The sequence below is a fragment of the Lepisma saccharinum genome, chromosome 14 (genome assembly GCF_977018435.1).
Source record: "Lepisma saccharinum chromosome 14, izLepSacc3.1, whole genome shotgun sequence".
Lineage (NCBI taxonomy): Eukaryota > Metazoa > Arthropoda > Insecta > Zygentoma > Lepismatidae > Lepisma > Lepisma saccharinum.
Window position 1 is genome coordinate 31927302 of NC_139242.1, and position 21712 is coordinate 31949013.

Sequence of the window (21712 nt, forward strand, 5' to 3'; positions counted from 1 at the left end):
GATAATATTCAATACAGTGGAAATTATTTGATGTAGGGTTTTAAGGATTTCTTATAGTCTTTTACTTTATATTCCATATGTTTAATGCTAACAATATAATTTATATGTGTAATTGGAAGTAAGATGTTTGAAATAAATTTTGGGACTTGTAGGCATAATGACCATATTGGGCCATTCAATGTATGTGAGGAAGAATCCTCTTATCTAATATCCTTACTTGAGTTTGAACTGTTCTTTTAGGTCTACTTTATGCACAGAAAGGCTAATTTGGTTGAAACTACAGTTTAAAGTGGGATCCGAAACACTATGGGTATCCACCGGGTATCGAACCCATACCTGAGTTAAAAAATGGGTGTGAAGAGCCCCTTGAGAAAGGTTGAAAGTGAAATGTTATAAAGACTTGCAAAGGATAATACAAAACTACGAACTTCCTCAGAGACAGTATAAGAGCCCAGCTCTTCTCAAAAAGGTATTGACATTTCTTAAAGTGCTTTCATTATCTCCCAACCTGGTCAATAATTGGTAAGATCAAAAGTTTGAGGAAAGTATAATCTACACATTAGGTAGGAATAAGCCAATCACTTAACATTTAGACATGACACATTGGATGGTCTAGCCCTTGCAGCAAATCATCATGAGTGAGACACCTATGTTCAATATGAGGCCAAGTTAAATTTACTTCTTGATGGAAGGGATGATATGAGAAACATGCACCAATGATCGACCTCATAGTGTGAAGCTTGAAAGAATGATTATTTATTAACTCTTTATGTTCACTTTCTTTTAGACTGACTAGAAACATGTGTGACATTATTTAGAAGTAGCAGGGATTTTGTCAATATGGTATCCACTATGAGTGAAATGTTGCTGTTCATTGGTTCATTTCCAAGTGACATATGTCACATGTCACTTTGGTGTGAAATCTCTCTAAATTGCAAAAAATACTGTTGGTTTCTTTGTCATCAGCTGGAAATTTGCACATTTCTTTTGTTTTTTAATTAGCTTTAAAAAATTCATGTGCAATATTTATTCTGAATGCATGGATTGTATCATCTTCAGTACTGTATTAAGTATATGAATATATAAAATACATATCTGTGCAGGATAAGATCTTTCAGTGGTGTATTTTTAATTCCATTGTGTGTGTGTTTAGGAGTGGGGGGCTGGGAGTGTGCTTATCTAGCTTGATCCTACATACTCAATGACTGCTTTGTTTTTTATTCTAAGACATTCATATTTCGAGTCCAGATTTTTGTGTAACTATGAAATATGTAATGCCATATGATGAAATTGTAGTCAATATGTAGAGTGGTTCCAGTAAGTAACTTCGAACAAAACTCGCTTGTATGACATACTCCTACTCCCATTCTAGATTAAAATTAGGGATTTTTGACAAATACTAAAATGAATAAGCATGCAGTGATTAGTTAATAATATATCTTACAAACATTCACACGTTTTTAGAAATGGGTTGAAATTACTCTCATGCAAACCAGAAAAGTGAAATTTCATACAACTTAGATTGATTGATTGATTTGGTGTTTTAAGTCAACTTTATTCACAGTAAGGCCAATCGGGACTGGAACTACAGTTTAAAGTGGGATCCGAACCACTATGCGTCTCCATATAGGTACAACTTCGAGATGGGGTGGTTGCTATATAGGCATTCTAGGTTAACTTGTGTAAGGTGTGACCTTTTCTTACTCTATTTTCCTATAACTATTCATTATCACCATCATAGTAGTTTTTACAGAGAAATAGACTGATAGAATTAAAACAATTACAATTTTATTCCAGAAATTATTCTGTTTGATAACTTCCCCAATGAGCTGTGTCACTCATAACTATTATTTTATTCTATTCTCTCATGGCAGATGGCACTGAACTAGTTTCTATGTCGTATTGTCCAAAATACTATTTCATCTACAGAACACTGAATGTAAGTTGTGATAGAAATTAACTGTAGTGTAAAATATTTACTTTCATCTACAGCATAACTGTTTCTCAACCTATAGGGTGCGACCAACTCCTGGGTCCTGAGGGGACATTTGGTGGGTCGGGAAGTTGGGTTCGAAACTTTGTTAACTGGGTCTTAAAAACCTATTACCTTAAATTACTTAGATATATTGTTTTAACAATTTAAATTCAGGCCGTGTTGTTGTAAAAGAGCAAATATATGATTATAGACTAAGTGCACACTCCTACAAAGTAATTCCGCTTGTTCCCATCTTATGGGTCCCATGAAGTGTAATATCCTTCAAGGTGGGTCCCCGACTGAAAAAGGTTGAGATCCACTGCTCTACAGCCCTGGAAGGTCCTTGGCCTATCAACTGACTGCCAGTCTGCCTCCCACAACCCTACCTAGAGGTGTGGAGATCTTCAACCAGCAATGGGGTGACGTAGGGTCAGCACATCGAACCCTCAGCTGTTATAGGAGATTTCCCAGACTGGGTTACGCTACTCACTTGTAGGTCCCCAATATTCTTAGGATGGTGGTTAAGTTTGGAAAACAAGTACTGACTGACTATATGTATATATCTTTTATTCCAGTATATTTCATACCTACACGCCGCCAGCCGATTTGTAATGGTTTCGTTAGATGAATAGCGTTAATGTTCCATCAGTAGTTTTTAATATACGTTTTATGATTTATTCTTATTTCCTGAGACTAAACCTTCGAATCCTGTCTTTTGTTTCCCTGGCATTTTCAGCATCAAATTCTCCCCCCCCCCCCTCCTCAGGGTACTCCACTGATATCAATTGCAGAGAAAGTGGATGCATTTGTCTTTCGTTTTATGAGGCCATAGACAGATGAATGGAATTTTCTACGTTGGTAAATCAGAAGTGTCTACATCTTGCGATTGAATATGGTAGGCCTACGCAAGGGAGAAAATTACAGTGACGGCACCAGAAACAGTTGCTGGTATTAAGTATGATGTATCCTGCAGATTGTCACCCATGTTAAACTGTGCAGCAATTGTTGTGAAGAGAAAGAGACAATTTGGGAAATGTTGCAACATGGCTCGAACGCCCTTTAGAAACCTTTGGGTAGCACAATGATCCGCTCACCCCACCCTTCCATTCCTGCTTTTATTTTCTGCTAATAATTCGGGACATATCTCGTAAGGTCGTAGTATTTATTTTATTTAAGTTCATAAAAATGTTCTACAAGGATAAATACCATTCTTCGGTTAATGCAGGGGTCCTGGGTTCGAATCCCTGTTAGAGCTTTCTTTGTGTCATCAATTTTTCATAGCATCGTCGCGATTAGCCTAAATTTGGAAAAATGCGACGCTAAATAAACAACGACGAGGGAGGGGTAAAATGCATTGATCTACGAACAAAGTAATCGCTGTAGAGTTTACACAAGATAAAATCACGATTTGCCCAAAATGTCAGAAAAGCAACGCATAATAGGGAGAATACGACATAAAAATACTTATTACCACAGATAATACACGGACCATTTTTCATGCACAACGGAATGATTTACGTGCTGGAATTTCAGGAACTTGCTTCTGGGCTACTTATTCTGTATATCTCGTAACTTAGATGTAGAAATCATTCAAACGTAACGTGCATTAACTGAACAATGGTATTTATCCTTGTAGAACATTTTTATGCACTTATATAAAATAATTAATTCGACCTTACGAGATATGTCCCGAATTATTAGCAGAAAATAAAAGCAGGAATGGAAGGGTGGGGTGAGCGGATCATTGCGCTGAGACGCATTCAACTGTCATTGCCAAGAGTAAGATATGATTGGCGGAGAGGTTGCTATGACAACGCTTTACGTTTCGAAACAGCCGTAGGGTGGCTCCACATGTCCGGTTTGGTATACGCACAGATTACAAAGGAGAGATAGGGAGTAAGCGATCTTATTAATCTGTGGTTGGAGTTCGAGGCTGGAAACTTGAGTATAAATACGACGCATTTTGACTTGTAAAGAGGCCAGTGTCAGTCTAGGAAGAAGTGTAATAGGTTTAAGGAGTCTTCTGTAAAAACCTAGACCTGCCAAGTAGTAACGGTTCCAACCTAGGAAGAAGTGAAATAGGTTTAAGTCGCTCTTGTGTAAAACCTAGATTTGGGCCACCTTAGTGTTGATCTTCAAGTGAGTATAATTTTATCTACGAGAAACAATACTTCAAGTTCCGGCTTTCGAGTTACCTACCTGCTCGTTGTAAGTGTCTCAGTGGAATAATAAACATTTATTTAAACTTGACAACCTTGGTTGGGTTCTTACAAAAAACTAACTTGAGATGGCTTACATTGAAGACCATTAGAGTCTTGATGTAAAGGGTTAGAAGAGTTACCAGGAACGTAACACGCTCATTTTCATGAAGGTCTTCTCTGCCATTTTCGAACTCACATCACCAGCACCGCACACTCCCCAAAGCAAGACACTTGTCCCCTTACGTGCATTTCCCTATGGATATCGATGGAAGTTATCCCGTTGCTGCATAGAAAACGAATAACACTTCGCTGCTTCTACGACGTGGACGTGTTGAGTACTGCAGCCATCTTTGCAAACTGACAGCAGCGCCGTGCCGCGGAGCAGCCGAGAGTTAACGCTGGACCGTTCCAACAAAAACCTATTGCATTGAAAGTATATCTCGATTTCTCAATCACCTAATATTTCGGATGAAAAAAATAGGGGTAAAGACTTTTGGATTTGCCCTCGTACATTCCATACAGTTTTGAGAAAAATTCACATTTAAATAACTTAGTACTATGTTTAACTATTGGATCACAAACATGGGGCTGCATCCATGAGCAGAAATTTGAAACTTAGGAGATACTTACTTCTTGCACTAAAATGTTGATACTTGACAGTTCTAAGCTATGCCGGCCCCCGTGGCAGAGTGGTTAGCACATCACGCTACGACGCCAGGAGTCCTGGGTTCGAATCCTGGCCTGGGTACGGATGTTTGCGAGTGTCCATTCATCAATGTCATCATGTCGTCACTCATCCTCATCTTCGCAAATTAGCCAAAAGTGGAACAAGAAGCGAAGTAAATTAAAGCAATTCAATCAATCAGTTCTAAGTTATATAGGTAGGCCTAATTCAATTTCAACGAAATGTGGAGTTACGACACTTGTGCTCTAAATCCCTCAGTTATAGGAAATGTATGCCTTTACTCTTTCATTTCACAAGGAATGGTACTACATCCCACACCAGCGACAAGTCAGGGCCTCGTCACGTGTTACCGAGAAGTCCGATAGTCATCCGGAAGTAACATGTTAATAATAGTGATGCCTACAAAATCCGAATAACGGATATCCGGATATCAAATTATCCGATATCCGTTTCAGATGCAACGGATAATCCAGATATCTGAATATCCGGATAATCAGGATAATCCTAATAAACGAGAAAACTGTCCGGGTAATGTACTTATTCGGATCTCTCGACATTTCGGATAATTCTGATAATCTGATTATCTGGATAGTTCGGTTATCCGGGATATAGGAAACTCGAAAAGAAAATTATCCGATATCCAGATAAAGTTTATCCAAATTTGGCCATACCTAGGTAAGGGACCCTAGAGGGCCAGTAAGGAATGTATCAACCATTACAATTTTAGAAAAAGTCCTTGGGATAGGTTTAGTACCATAAAATCTATTCCATTTATTGAAGGAACCAGGAGATGAACAACATTGGCGAAAACAAGCATCGTTGGAGCAAACAAGACAGCATAGCAGATGACTGTATTATTCAGTACTTACCGATTGTGTGCAGTCCTTCGGTGGAAAAGTTAGTAACGAGCGTCGATACTCCATCTATCGAATAAACATTGTAGTCCCACACTGGAGCAGAATTGTTGACAAGAGTCCAAGATGGTTCGTAACTCCAATACTCGCCTGAAATAAAGATTACTACATTATTAACACATACTACACAGGGTTCAATCACTTTTGAATGTTCTGACTTTGATATCGCATGCAAGTATTGTTATTATAAAAAACTTAACCTACCATACGTAAATTTAGTACTACGTAAAAGAATTGTCGATATGATAAGGATATATATATATATATATAGGGAGACTGGTAATTAGATGTATTCCCTCAAAGGGGTTAAAGTACAGACAATTTGCAATAAATTTGACCATATGATACCCCGTCCGAAAATTAGTAGTTTTCGAGATAATCGAATTTCTTTTGTTTCTTTAAAAAATGATAATTTTCCACATAAAAAAGATGAATTGAGAAAAAACTGCTCATTGTATGGAACTTATTTCAGCATTTTCTGATAGCTAACAAATAAGTGGTTCGTTGAGAAAAAAGTTTTTTCCCAGATAACAATCACATGAAAGTACCGGGTGTGTCTAAACTTACAAGTGATGATAAAATAATGCACTCTTAGTTTACTTGGCAACGTATTAATAACGAAAATGGTATGACACGAAGCGTACAAATTACTGAAATTACTTCCTTGTGTCATCAGCTATCCAACAAGGTACAAATGTTGCTAACATTCACATTTGTGTACAAGAAACAATACTTCATTCATCTTCATGTGAATGGAATCGATGAACAATACAATTAAAGAACATTACACGTCTTGCTCAAAGTGGGCACCTCCGTTACGAATGCAGGCACGGAGGTTTTTACGGACATTTGGTCTCGTAACTCGTGATGTGATGGTGTCCTTGATGTGTTGACCAGCTGTTAAGATCCTCTCCCTGAGCTCTTCTTGCGAGTTTACCGGTGTCTTGTAAACTAAGTCTTTCATGTGGCTCCAAATGTACAAGTTGCAAAGCGATAAATCGGGGGATCGAGCCGGCCAGGGAATCGGGCCGCCTCGGCCAATCCAGTTCTTTGGGTAATTTTCATCCAGCCACTGTCGCACGCACAGGCAGAAGTATGGATGGCCGTCATCAACAATCATTAGATCGAGCCATTTTTCCTGCCCCAAATCATAAATGGCATCACTTATGAACATTTTTTGAGCAACGGGATGGCAATGTTGTTGGAGGATGTGCCTCTAGCTACAAGACGTGACATGATTTACCAGCATGATGCCTGCCCAGTTTGATCCCCCGATCGATTTGACACCTTGCGACTTTTACATCAAGGACACCATCACATCACGAGTTACGAGACCAAATGTCCGTAAAAACCTCCGTGCCTGCATTCGTAACGGAGGTGCCCACTTTGAGCAAGACGTGTAATGTTCTTTAATTGTATTGTTCATCGATTCCATTCACATGAAGATGAATGAAGTATTATTTCTTAAAAAAACTAAATATGCTGACCAAGGCAGTAATTTATTTTTTTAAAAACAAAAACTAAACGTAACGTTTCAACCTTCTATCAAGGTCTTCTTCAGACTCTGTATCAAGTACAAAAGACTTTTGTACTTGATACAGAGTCTGAAGAAGACCTTGATAGAAGGTTGAAACGTTACGTTTAGTTTTTGTTTTTAAAAAAATAAATTACTGCCTTGGTCAGCATATTTAGTTTTTCATAATCATGGAAACAAGGCTTAATGGTGTTATTATTTCTTGTACACAAATGTGAATGTTAGCAACATTTGTACCTTGTTGGATAGCTGATGACACAAGGAAGTAATTTCAGTAATTTGTACGCTTCGTGTCATACCATTTTCGTTATTAATACGTTGCCAAGTAAACTAAGAGTGCATTTTTATCATCACTTGTAAGTTTAGACACACCCGGTACTTACATGTGATTGTTATTTGGGAAAATTCTTTTCTCAACGAACCACTTATTTGTTAGCTATCAGAAAATGCTGAAATAAGTTCCATACAATGAGCAGTTTTTTCTCAATTCATCTTTTTATGTGGAAAATTGTCATTTTTTAAAGAAACAAAAGAAATTCGATTATCTCGAAAACTACTAATTTTCGGACGGGGTATCATATGGTCAAATTTATTGCAAATTGTCTCTACTTTAACCACTTTCAGGGAATACATCTAATTACCAGTCACCCTGTATATTAGATTGGAGTCAGTCTCACGAAAACATGCTTTTCTGCCACTTTTGGTTAATCGCGAGGATGAGGAATGTTTCCCAAATTTTCATTCTCCGCCACTAAGAATTCAATTACAGCGTTGTTTGTAACGTGTGTTACTTACAGATGCCATTTTCACGTGCCACTACCGCGACGCTATCTGTTGGACGAACATGTACTTACACACATGTGGGCATTAAAGTTCAATATTGCTACTCTTCATTCTAGCATCAGGAAAAAACTGTGGAGCATTACTTTCTGAGCAACCCACGTATAAAGCCCCAATCAAGCTGACCTGCTCAGTCAATTACAAATTCTAGCCATGAAGGAAGCCTCGGATCCAGAAAATGCTTCATTTCGATCCCCCACGAAATTGTCTCATAACACCGATAAAATTCAAATATTTTCCATAGTTTTCTGGGTTAAAATATCCTATTTGGCTCCATTTCTCGGGCGAAATCCGTCCCTCAAGATTAATCGTATCGTGTACCCAAGGTATTGGATAAAAATGACAAGTCTTATGTCATTCTTAGCATAGCAGGAAACAGAAAGGAATGCGGAATAAGCAATCAGGCAAACGTTAGGTTATTGACTTGAGAGACGGCTAGGGAATGAGCCCTGGAATCGAGAGGGAGCGAGGACAGTTGGCGAGGATACGAGACAGAGAAAAGATCGCGGATGGTGAGAGAGAATGAAAGTGGGGGGCGTTTATTGAACAATGATGCGTGAAGAGAGTGAATTGTGACAGGGACGTAAGACATGTAGCAATTCAGAGGACAAGTGTGTAAATAACCTTTATCTAATTGTGAGGCAAGTAATATCATTTTCTAGACAAATCCATATTGGTTCAGTCATGGAGAGTACAGAAATCCAATTATTGTACTATATGTGAATTATTTGCCATTCCTTTGAATGTAACCTCTCGCATATATCACATTTTGGCCAAGCGAGTGATAACCATCTGGAAGATGAATAACTACATCACCAATACAATCTAAAGATCTCAAGTTCGATACCCACGCAGTATTAACATTGCGCTACGTGGTGGTGGTGCGGGGCAGTGTGGGTGTGGGTAGTATGCTGGTGGGTGATATGCTAGGGGCTTATGGTAATGTGGTGGTAGTGGTGCATAATGCGGGTGGTGGGGGTTAGTATGGTGCTTGTAAGGATGGTAGTAGGGCTTGGGTGCGTACTTAGCTGGTGGCGGTGGTGGGTAATAAGGCTTCTCGTGGTATTCTGGCTTGGGGTATTCTTCGTGGGAGTATTCCTCCTTCTTCTCTTCGTATTTCTCGTGGTGTTCGCATTCCTTTCTCCGTTTCCTGCTATGCTAAGAATGAATTAAGACTTGTCACTTCTACCCAATACCTTGGGTACGATACGTAATACAAATTAATCAACTTTGGATATTAAACATGCTTTGAACAAAGTGACATCTACTTCAGTCAAGATTATATAAACAATTATAACTACAGTCCAGCTAAAGGAAACGAAACTAGCTGGAAAGTGCGATTCCAAACGCGAGAGGGGAAGCAGGTAGGACACTCATCAAAGTACCCTGTGGCATTTTGCTTGCATGGTTTCGCTTGTTGTGTTTATTAATGCTTGCTGTGTTGTGTTTGTCTCTTACAATTCGTAACAAACAGTTTCGAAGTGGAACAAAGAAGACTGTGTCGTTTTGGTGCCTGTTGCACATTCTACAAAACGCCATCGCAATGCCACAAAGCATTCAGTTACTACATTTTCTTTATTATATTTATAATATATAATACGTATAACACATACTATTATTAGGAAGAGTGAATACTATTCTGATTACTGCTTCTACATTTGTGCAAATTATAATATTTACTAAGGAGATCAATTTAATTCAATGATCTAAAATAAAGTTACTGGTTTACAATTTTACAAACAAGTTTATCTACTAATGTGACGTGATGAATACTTTCCTGATATATTCTGTTTGCTTATATAGTATATGAATGGCTATTTGTTCCTTTCTGTACCCTTACATAATTCGTAAACATCTATACGTATTTTGACCGATGTTAGTACGTTTGAAACTTCATTGTTGTTTCCACAGCAGACCATTTTCACGGAACCCGCTTCCCGACCCAAGTGCCGTCACCCCTATTTTGCCAGTGAACACGTCCAGTTGGCGCATGCGCACTTCCGTCCATGGTCTCAGCTAAGGCAGCCAGACAGTACGTTCTCAATACAAGAAATATTCAGAAATACACAAAAGGGAATACATAACAAAATCAATTTTAAACTAGAGATAACATGAAAATGTACAAGTTATACACAATAATGCAGAAGAGATCCAGTTCACTTTCACAAATTTTATGCGTCAAATATTTCATTGGAAGTGCCATAAGCTGGCTAACATTTCACTCCAAGCCTAAAAGCTTTTGTCATTTGTTTGACTTTTACCTATCCATCATGGTTGTTTTAAAATGTATATGGATGCAATACTTTCGTGTTTGCAATGTTTATTGTTGTTGCCTTGCGTTCGACAGTTTAGAAGCAGAATGTGCGCATATGTTATCTGAAAATATTGAACTGATAAGTTATTACAAAGGCAAGGTAGGATTTTTGGGGGATTATCCGGAATTCTACAGGCTAATATTCACATTTTCGAAACAATTATTTCCTGCTTTTCTGCTTAGGTGTCGCTATTGAATTTTGGTTTATAAAACATGTATTGTGAAACGGACGGAATTTACCCAGTTTATTATTAAGAAACAGACAATAATATACAGGGTGGTCCAAAAAGGTAACCGAAATTTATGTTACCTTTTTGGGTCACACCCTGTATGTGTTTGTGTAATATTAGAGGGCGTACGAACATAAGGTTACGCTCTAACTTTCCAAACGTTCTCACTTGTTTCAAGCTATTATGTTATTTGAAGTTATGTTAATTTCTTAATATTTGTTTCCCATAATGTCATTTCACGTCATTATAGAAATATTGATGAAGTATTTTAATTAATATCAGCACAATGCACTGTTGAGAGAAATACATTCTCATGGGAGTCTGTAGAAGGTGAGGTACCGGTACAGGATCGGTATAATTTCAAAGAGTTTGACTATTCAGAGTTTCGTTAACTAAACCTGAAAATTTAAGAAAAATTGGCTCCTATGAGAAATACGATTGGAAATACATGTACAGTAAAACTTCTCCTAACTGACACCTCTGAATAGCGGACACATCTAAATTACGGACATTTTTAAATTCCCCGGCAGAAATGCATGGGGTTTAATGGCAATATTACTTCTCAATAACGGACGCGGACACTGAAAAATACCTCCCCAACGCAAATAAAACTTCTCAATAACGGACAGCTTGAAAGAAAACGGTCGCAATTCCTGGAATTCGAAGCAACAATGGCCAGTATTTCGAACTAGCGCGCATTGTTTCATGCTACACCGAACGTATTTCTTTTTAAAAGTGCAGACAGTAGACAGTATTCTTTGAAAATGAAAGAGCATTTTGAATGCAGTAATTTAACAAAGGATTACATTACGTATACTGTATTTTCTTTTTTGAAATTTGTAATGTATGTAGGGCTACATTAGTAAATTTAAATTCACCGCATGTAGTACAGTATTTTGTTCCTTGAATGTAGGGAAAAAAAACATTATGTTCGTAAAGTACGTACTGTAATATGCTTATCCTATTGTGTAACATCCTACACATTTTCTGAATAGCGGACATTTCTTAATAACAAGACATTTTTTTCTCCCCCAGACCTTCTTATTAAGAAGTTTCATTGTAGTAAAAAGTGTATCGTTTAGTGTTGATTATAAATTTGGTCATTTTGGAGAAAACGTAAAAAAATGTTATTTTCTTTTAAAAAAACTGATAATATGTCAATTTTACTTTATTAGTTAACATGTTCTAGCAATGTATATTATTTACTGCGAATGATTTTGGGACAGAATGACCTACCTTTTCCTTGTAGTGAACTGGTAACACTACTAATTATATCAAAAGATGTTGTAACTTCAAGAATAATATCCGTTTCGTCACCAGGACAAAGTTTTCTGAAACTGCGAACACAACAGCGGGAAGAAGAATTTACAGGATTCCTGTTGGAAAACCTGATGGTAAGAGACTTGTAGGAAGGCCAATACGAAGATCGAGGGATAACGTTGAGATGGACCTAAAGGAAATCGGTAAGGATGGAAAAGATTGGATTGATCTTACCCAGATAGGGACAGATGGAAGGCGTGTTGCTGCAGCCATAAACCTTCGGGTTTAAGAAGGCTAGAGGGTTACTTAGTTACTACAAAAGCAGAATAGAACAAAAAAATATATGCCATCATAACATGGACAATGTTATGTAAGTCACAGTTCGTTAACAATAATATCGGCTAGCACGATGCACCGTTCAGGATCTATTTGTGTAAATACAGTATCGAGTTTCTAATGCAATTTCAAAAACATTCTAATGGCTCCGGGATCATGCGGACGACACCTACCCATTCAAGACCAATTAACATGCAATGAGATATTAACAGGCTCATTTGTAGCCCACTCTTGCCTGGATGTGTTTGTGAATATTTCCTCCCTCATTATTCACCATGGCAACAATTTCGGTAACGTTTAACATGATTATCATACTGGAGGTAGTTTACAGTTCACATGTAAGGTGCGTAGAAACGATACCACGGGTATGTCTGGTCTGTGAATATCGCTTATATCAAGTCTATGGGACGGATTTTATAGTGTTTTCTTGTTATATGCATCGTACCGCTGTCATATTGACCTGTGTCGCCCTCTACGGCCCCTCCCTTGGTGTGGAGGTAACCACAGATAAAGGTATATAAGCAGATCTTCATCTAAGGCAGGAAAACCGTTGCACGGACCTCCCACTGGGAATCGCCATTCGCAAGAAGTTTTGTAATAATCCGCTAAGAGGCGCTGACAGCACCACTCGCACTTTTGCTTCCACTTCTTCTACCAAACAGAATAAGAGATGGCGCTACCTTTATCTGGGAGGTAGTTCGGATCGCAATTTAAACTGTAGGTCCAGTTCTGCTTTGTTTATCTGTGCATAAAGTCAACTTTAAACCAACTTCAAAATAACGCGCTTCAAAGATAGAGGTTCCAGGTTGGAACCCTGTTGAAGACACGGGTGGATCATTGCGTTTGTCCCAACGTGTGTTTATTCTGTTCATCACTCATATACATCCTCGCGATTAAACCAAGAGGTAGAAGAATGACGTAAAATAATCAAAATAGAAATTGAAACAGGTGAGAGTGAAAGAATGAAGACAGAAATAAATAAGTAGTGTGTACTTATAGGGCTCCTAGTTTCGATCCACGGTGAGAGCTCAAAAAATTCTGTACTGATCCAGCATCGTGAGGACAATTAGGGAACTACTTGACAAGAAATGGTGGCCTGCAAGACCAGATAACAACGGCGACGGGACTCAACGCACTGTCTCAATTCTTCAAACGAGGCAGAAAAAAAGTAAATAACAATACTAGCTAATACAGATCTAGGAATATAAACGTACCATTTAGTATAGGAATTTTTATCTTAGAAACTGGAATGGTTTCTTCCATGAGAGTAACGGTTTGTGTGCAACGGTTCGGTGGTTTCGCCGGAAGCCCCAGAGACAAATATCTCGCCCAAGCAAATTTTTTTTCTCCGATGGGAAATTTCAGGGTCTGAAGTGAATGATAATTTCAACGAAGTCAGAAACTCATTGTACATATTCATTGGCTGATGAAGTGAATCTTAAGTAGTATTTTAGTAAGTTCTCTCTTAGTCACCTGACAATCCAATGCCTTAAACTCGTCTTGAACACTTGCAGCATTGCTCTTCTTTCAACAACTCCATCCAACATACTTTTATTTCTTAATTCGTATATCCATTTCACACAACCATTAGTCGCCATAGTCACATTTCTAAAGCTTCTAGTCGCACTTAATTTCTTATTACTGCTCAGGTTTCTGCACCATACAACACTACACTAGTTCCGTCTCCAAAGGTCCACACTTTTATCTTTTATTAAGGTATTCTTTTGCCACTGCTATTCTCAACTGCAGCTCATGTCAATGCTTCTGATTGGTTCTCAGAAGTTGACGAGTCTCTTCTTTGTCCAATCTACATCAATTCTTTCATTATCTCCCTAAGTTTCGTCCAATGCAAAATATCTCTAATGCTTTCTCCACATTCAGACAAAATTATACCTAGCTTTCCTCTAGGTAAATTTTTAATAAGCAGTATGTTTGTTTAAACATGAAATTTCCCAACGAAGGGAAAATTCCATCCCTTCATTATATTCGGCGAAACGGGATTTGGCGAAACGGAAATTCACATTTCGCCGAAAATTTTACTTAGGTGGGAAATCTGATACAATGCGCCTCTGGGCCATTCGGCGAAACAGGATTCGGCATAACGGGAAGCCACGTTCTACACTACATATATTGCCCTTTGTTTCTACCTTCGAGAAAGTTTTCCCCTTATACTTTGGACTTTCCAACAAGCTATGGCCTTCAAAAACCTTAGCTTTCTCGATAAACCTAGCCCTTTTTTTCTCTATGAAAAGCCTACCTCCCTAGTTGTTTCAGATCTGCTACTGTGAATTGTCAGAGAAGCACTGTCGAACATGATACCCCATTACATACTCGGATGTTGACAAAGAGTGGGTATTAACTCTTCAAACCTAGTATGCTCAAACTAAGGCCAACAGAAGCGATTGGATGCGATAAATAATTGCACATCAAGGAAAAGATAAGCGGATTGTTGTAATTTTATTCCAACAACAATGCGGATATCATTTTGTCAGTGCTACTTTGTTATTGCTTCCCATTGTTTATTACACCCACTTTCCCCATGGTGATAACAGAAACTGGCGGGTCAATTGAGCTTGCAAATGCTGAAGGTAAATACAATTCCCTTTTCAGTGAAGTGAGTAATCAGTTTCGACACCAAGAGGGAATGTGGGGCAGCGAGACGCCGTAGTTAAACAAACATCAATTTATAATAAAATAAACAGATGTATGGCGAAATAAACAGAATAGTTAGGAAAGAGAATAGTTACGAGAGCAAGCAAGCGGGTAGTTACGAGAGCAAGTAACCGAACAGTTCCGAGAGCAAGCAACTCAATAGTTACGAGAGCAAGCAACTCAATAGTTACGAGAGCAAGCAACTCAATAGTTACGAGAGCAAGAAACTCAATAGTTACGAGAGCAAGCAACTCAATAGTTACGAGAGCAAGCAACTCAATAGTTACGAGAGCAAGCAACTCAATAGTTACGAGAGCAAGCAACTCAATAGTTACGAGACCAAGCAACTCAGTAGTTACGAAAGCAAGCAACTCAATAGTTACGAAAGCAAGCAATTCAATAGTTACGAAAGCAAGCAATTCAGTAGTTACGAGAGCAAACAACTCAGTAGTTACGAGAGCAAGCAACTCAATAGTTACGAAAGCAAGCAACTCAATAGTTACGAAAGCAAGCAACTCAATAGTTACGAAAGCAAGCAACTCAATAGTTACGAAAGCAAGCAACTCAATAGTTACGAAAGCAAGCAACTCAATAGTTACGAGACCAAGCAACTCAATAGTTACGAGACCAAGCAACTCAGTAGTTACGAAAGCAAGCAATTCAATAGCTAAGAGACCAAGCAACGCAATAGTTACGAAAGCAAGGCACAGAATAATTACGAAAGCAAGCAACCGAATAATTACGAAAGCAAGCAACCGATTAGTTACGAAAGCAAGTAACCGATTAGTTACGAAAGCCAGCAACCGAATAATTACGAAAGCAAGCAACCGAATAATTACGAAAGCAAGCAACCGAATAGTTACGAAAGCAAGCAACCGAATAATTACGAAAGCAAGCAACCGATTAGTTACGAGAGGAAGCAACAGAACCAAATAATTACCAGAGCAAGGAACAAAATACTTACTAAAGCAACAGAATACTTACGAAACCGACATAATACGTATGAAAGCAAGGGAAATGTCATGAAAGCAACAAAGTAGTTATGAAACCAATGGAACTGTAATAAATGCAAAGAAATTGTAACGAAAACTACAGAGTAATTATACATGCAAGGGAGTAGTTATGGAAGGAAAAGAGTAGTTAAGAAAGTAACAATAGTTACGAGAGCAAGGAAGTTGTCATGAAAGCAAGGAGTAAATACTGTCTATTTGAAAATTACGTGTTCAACAATAGGTCGAACAAAGTTGTAATCATATTGAGAAGCTATTGTCATGCACTTGGTGCATTGTTACACCAATAGCTACATACAAGGGTTCATGACGCATATTTTGTTAAGTTGAAGCTCACAAAATAGACAGAAGCGTCAAGCTGCACAGTGTCCTCGCACGGAAAATGTACTCCACAGTGCAGAAAACCTGGTATAACGACAGTGAGAGCTATGCTACATGCTTGTAACTCACAGCATAGTCAAGAGACGGGAAGTTTTTGTTCCATCGCTCACTCGGTCTCAGTTATGTGACTGTTCCCTGTAAGTGCGCCAGAAAGTAGTTCGCTGAATACCTTCAAGAGGGAAGTGCAAGGAGAAAATGCAGCGCGAAGGCAATTGCCGAATAAACGTGTCCACGCAATCTCCATGCAACGAAGTTGGTGCATCGTGAAGATTACTCCAGAGGGGTGGCGCAGACTCCTTGAGCGTCCTTCCAGTTTTCGGGGGGCGCGGTAACAACCATCCGCCACAATGGAGAGGTTAAGGGAAGAGGATGGCAGGCGGGGAGAACATTCCCTCGGGAATGCTATGGTCTCCTAAATAATTGAGCGGGGATGTCGGCGAAACGGGACGCCCCTGTCAACAGGACGGACCGGCGCATCTACAACATTCCTGCTCCCTCATGAACAATTAACATTCGCCCGAATGGGAAAATTAATTCCTTCCGGCCTACGCTTGCAGGGGCTTCAAAATTCTTCCCCTGTCGTGCGTTTTGGTCCAGCGGACTTGGGAAATCGCCTCTCTCCGTAACGCATCGCATTAAAAACAAAGTTTGGTTATCGTACCACCATAACGTTCTCGGTGACCGTCTTAATCTCAAGTCTGTTACACCAAACTTTGGTGGTGTAGTTAGGTTTCGAGTTCGTCAATCTATACTATGTCCCAGGAATATTTGGAGCAAGGTCGCACGTAACGGCGGAGAAGGGGAGAGAGCGAATGGACTGAGCGAAGCAGTGCATGCTGCTGCAAACAGCTGGCATCTGTCCTCTCCGTATAATTCATTTCCCTCTCAAGCGTTCATCGGTCCAACTCTCTCTATTGCGCACAGGACTAGTTTTCGTTCGCTTGCTCCAGACATTCCTGGGACACGGTATACCGTAAAAAATGTGAATCACTGGTCGAAGGTGATAGTTGTCATAAAAATTTCTACTGAATAGGCCGCAATTTACAGGACCATCAAAGCTTGCAACATTGGAAAAATTGCTTTCTCTTTTGTCATCTTGAAACACATTGACCTTAGTAAGTATTATTTTGGCTAATGATGCTGTACCTTGAATAGTGATAATATGAAATGGATACAAGGACAAGCAACATACATCGACAGGACACAACACAAGCCTACATAGGATCATCCTGGCTGGGAATTCAGACGCCAGTGTCTCGCTAGCCCTCATATGCAGCCCAGTGTGTACTAAGTACCGTGCGTTCATTTCGATCTTCAGCCGAGAGATCGGGAGAAGCGTGGCGGGCGGCGCTGACGGAGATGCCGACATTTGCGGCCTGTAATGCCCGCTTATTTTTATGGACATATGCAGACATTTATATAAATATTGCAAAACGAGCACTAACCTGTGGTATAACAAGCAAAAGTTCTTCTGCAATTCATCCAAGTTCTGCCCTTATATACACAAATAAATACGCTTTAGAAACGATGTTAAGAGCCACAGATCATAAAACATTTTAATCATAGTTTTGACCAGTAACGTCCAGCTTAAGTTTATATCCTTGAAAGAGTTTTGTGTCGATCGTTTGGAGGTTTCGAATGTGCAACACTGTATCAAGATTACGCTGCAGACGAAACCGTTAAAAGTCAATGGTTTTCGTGAGCTTCCTTGCAATAAGAAATCTCCGAGCTCGAGTTTTTGTTCCTTCGCGACTAGATGAAGACAGCTGTGAATATAGTGGCGAGCAGATCTAAACCAAGAGCGTGTTAATTTCGTACTGTGCGCAAGAGTGTTATTCTTGGTTACTTGCCGTTACTTGTTTGTGTTATTGCAGTGTGTATGTGTGTTGTGTCAGTGAGACGATTGGAATGCCAGCCGAAAGGTTCACGTTAGAACAAAGAATTCTTATGTATGACGCTTTACCTGAAAACAGACTCGTGTCGAGACGTGTGTAGGCAATTTGTACAGATATTCCCAGGCGTTTCAACTCCACACAGAGATACGGTTAGACATCTTGTCCTTAAATTACGAGAAACTGGATCGTTAAATTTTAAAACACCTAAGCAAAAACGACGGATTCTAACCGAAGCAAAACTCGATGAAATTGGTGCAGCGTTAGAACGTTCTCCAAACAAACCTCTACGCCGTGTTTCACAGGAGATGGGCGTGTCAAAATCATCAGCACATACAGCCACTAAGCTACTAAATTTAAAACCGTACTCTTATAACACAGGTTAGTGCTCGTTTTGCAATATTTATATAAATGTCTGCATATGTCTATAAAAATAAGCGGGCATTACATGCCGCAAATGTCGGCATCTCCGTCAGCGCCGCCCGCCACGCTTCTCCCGATCTCTCGGCTGAAGATCGAAATGAACGCACGGTATAAGAGAAGTTGACAAATGGGTGCTTTCTGAAAGGGTCACTTCTTACACCTTAGAATTCGGCGACGAGCAAGAGCTAAGAACAAAGGTTACCTCAAACCCAGCTAGGCTTGGAGACAAGCTGTGGTTAAGAGAACAGTTCATTGCAAGAACAGTGCGCCCTGCTTCAAACGGCTGGTAGCCGAAGTCGCGTCTTCCCCTCCATACACTCACATCCCCTCTCACGATCATAGGTCGAACAATCTCGAGTCACTACTTGCGCAGAGGACTTGTTTTCGTTCGCTTGCTCCACAGACTCCACAGGTATACAAGTTCACTTGATCTCGGGAATCTGTGGAGCAAAGTCGGAACAGTAGAAAAGGGGAGAAAGCGAGTGGACGGAGCGAAGCTGTGCGCGCTGCTGCAAACGGCTCGAGTCACTACTTGCTCCATAGATTCCCGGAACAGAGTGTATGTACATTTCAGAAGTGACATTTCTTGCTCTCACTATCTGTGAGCGTAAAAATGAACCCCGTAAGATATAACTCTGATTAAAAGTTATGAGATGGAAAAAGGGTTACAGATCTGGAAAGAAAAATCGCAGGGGGGTGCGTGTCAGTCTCGTCTCGTGCATCTCTCTGTCAACGAAGATTCGTTCTCTTCCCAATATAAAAGCAAAAGCCTCTCGTCTAGAAACGTAAAGAGAATAAGCAGTGTATCAAACTGAAGAATGCTTACTTTTCAATTATCACTTCGCCCTTTAAAAAATGATTTCAGCTCTTAAAAAAAATCCATTTATCATTCCGACGTGCATCGTTTTTCAAAAGAAAATTTCCCGTGCAGTCTTAAATTTTTTTCTCAATTTAGTCCGGGAGCAAAATTATTCTCGAAATAAGGCATAAAATATTGAGAGGATGGAAGTATCTTTCCCCTCTTTTATGTGGGGGGAAGGAAGAGATACTGCGATGAAATGTCAGTTTGAAGTCAGGAGGGCAAGTTGCTCTTCAAGCTGATAAAAATTTACCGATAGCCATTTGATCCGCTGGGTGGAGAGCGAAAATGTATTAGCTTCGCAGAGATTCCTGCAGTGTTGCCATCCATTGCTGTTGAAATTGTCAATATTTTATACAATATTTGATTTCGTTTTTCTGTCGCTTTTGACTAATTGCGAAGATCATAATGAAAGGTGATAAGATGAAATTGATTAAAGGACAATCACAAAAGCACATGGACAAGACACCAAAGGAGCCCCACAGAGGATCATGCTGGCCATGTGTCCAGGCAAAAGAGCCTCATTAGTAGAGACCGCATTTTAAAGGAAATTCCTTTTTGCTTTTCAACACGGATCATGGAATAAATAACAACAATGTTCATAATTATCTTCCACCAACAAGATTACATGGTTTTGACTTCCCTTTTTCAGCCCATATTTCCATTTCCCCCCTTTTTCAAAAGACACCTTCCTTCGTCCCTTTATTGACAAGATATCAAATATTTTGTAGTACTGTTTTTCCCCTAAGCCAAACATTCAACAATTGTCTATTTGGTGCAGCTTAGAGGAAAGAAAGAACAAGCGCCATCTACCTTACCTTCCCTCCATGAGTGCTGGGAGTAAAATGCATCGATTGTTGAAACAATGCGATGTGGGCTTACACACCAACAAACTCATTGTAAGCGGAAAGGCTGTTGGGTTGAAAGTCTACTTATCTGCAAGGTTTAGATTTTAATTGTGAAGTTTTTCAGAATAGTTTTAACTTTACTGTGACAGTGACGACATTATTGAGTGTCAGTGAAATGACTAAGCCAGGTACCTACAAGTGGCAGCAAGCGATGGAATGTGGAAAGTTGTTGCAAGAAGGTTTCATCGAAACAGATCTTAACTGATTGATTGAATTGCTTGATTTTACTTCGGTTCTTGTGCCACTTTGTGGTTAATTTGCGAAGATGAGGATGAGTGATGATATGATGAATGGACACTCACAAACATCCATGCCCAGGCCAGGATTCTAACCCGGGACCTCTGGAGTCGTAGCGCGATGTGCAAACCACTCTGGCACGGGGGGTGGCGAAACTGATAAGATTATTCGCTGTACTTTACTTTAAAAAAATTGAATTGAATTGCTGTTTTAAATCCACTTTATGTACAGTAAGGCTGATCGGGACTGGACCTACAGTTTAAAGTAGGATCCGAACCACTTGTGCCTCCACCGGGTATCGAACCCGGGACCCCTTGAATACAAGGCGACGACGACCTTAGAAATAAGGAAATGAAAAAGGACTATAGTTTATTTTTGCACTCCACTAAAATTGTTTTAAATGAAAGCACAATATATACCATTCATATATAAAAAGGGTTACCTTAATACAAAATTTAATGTATCCCTTTTTATATATGAATGGTACATATTGCGCTTTCATTTAAAATTGTATTTTTAGTGCAGTGCAAGAAAACTATAGTCCTTTTCCCCCAATTGTTTGCAATAATTTTCCCATTTTTATCCTTTTTACAGGAAATATTTTCCCATTATAATCCGGTCTCCACTCATTAGTCTGCAAAATGCAGTACAAGGTGTACTACGTGGAAGGGAGGTTTACATTTGGTATCTGCTCAAAGATCATCTCTTACACCCCGTACTTTTGTGCGACCAACAAAAATGAATCAATCAATGAACAGCATAAACTAAGTACAGCAAACATATGATGAAACACAGCTACCTTTTTCCAAGTCGCTTTACAAACTTTCCCACAGAAGTTCCAGCCCTTCCTAGAATCAAATTCTCCCAACGCCTCTCAGATCAGGCGCAATTCAGACCACACCAGAAACAAAACTTTCCTTACCATTGGCAACACTGAACATAAGATTCCATTCTTTAGCTTAACGGACTCTACCGAAAGAAATCTCCGTGAATCATGCTGTACCTTCTCCGGGACGCTCAACACTCCTGCCTTTGACCGGGCCCTAAATTCGTAAAATACT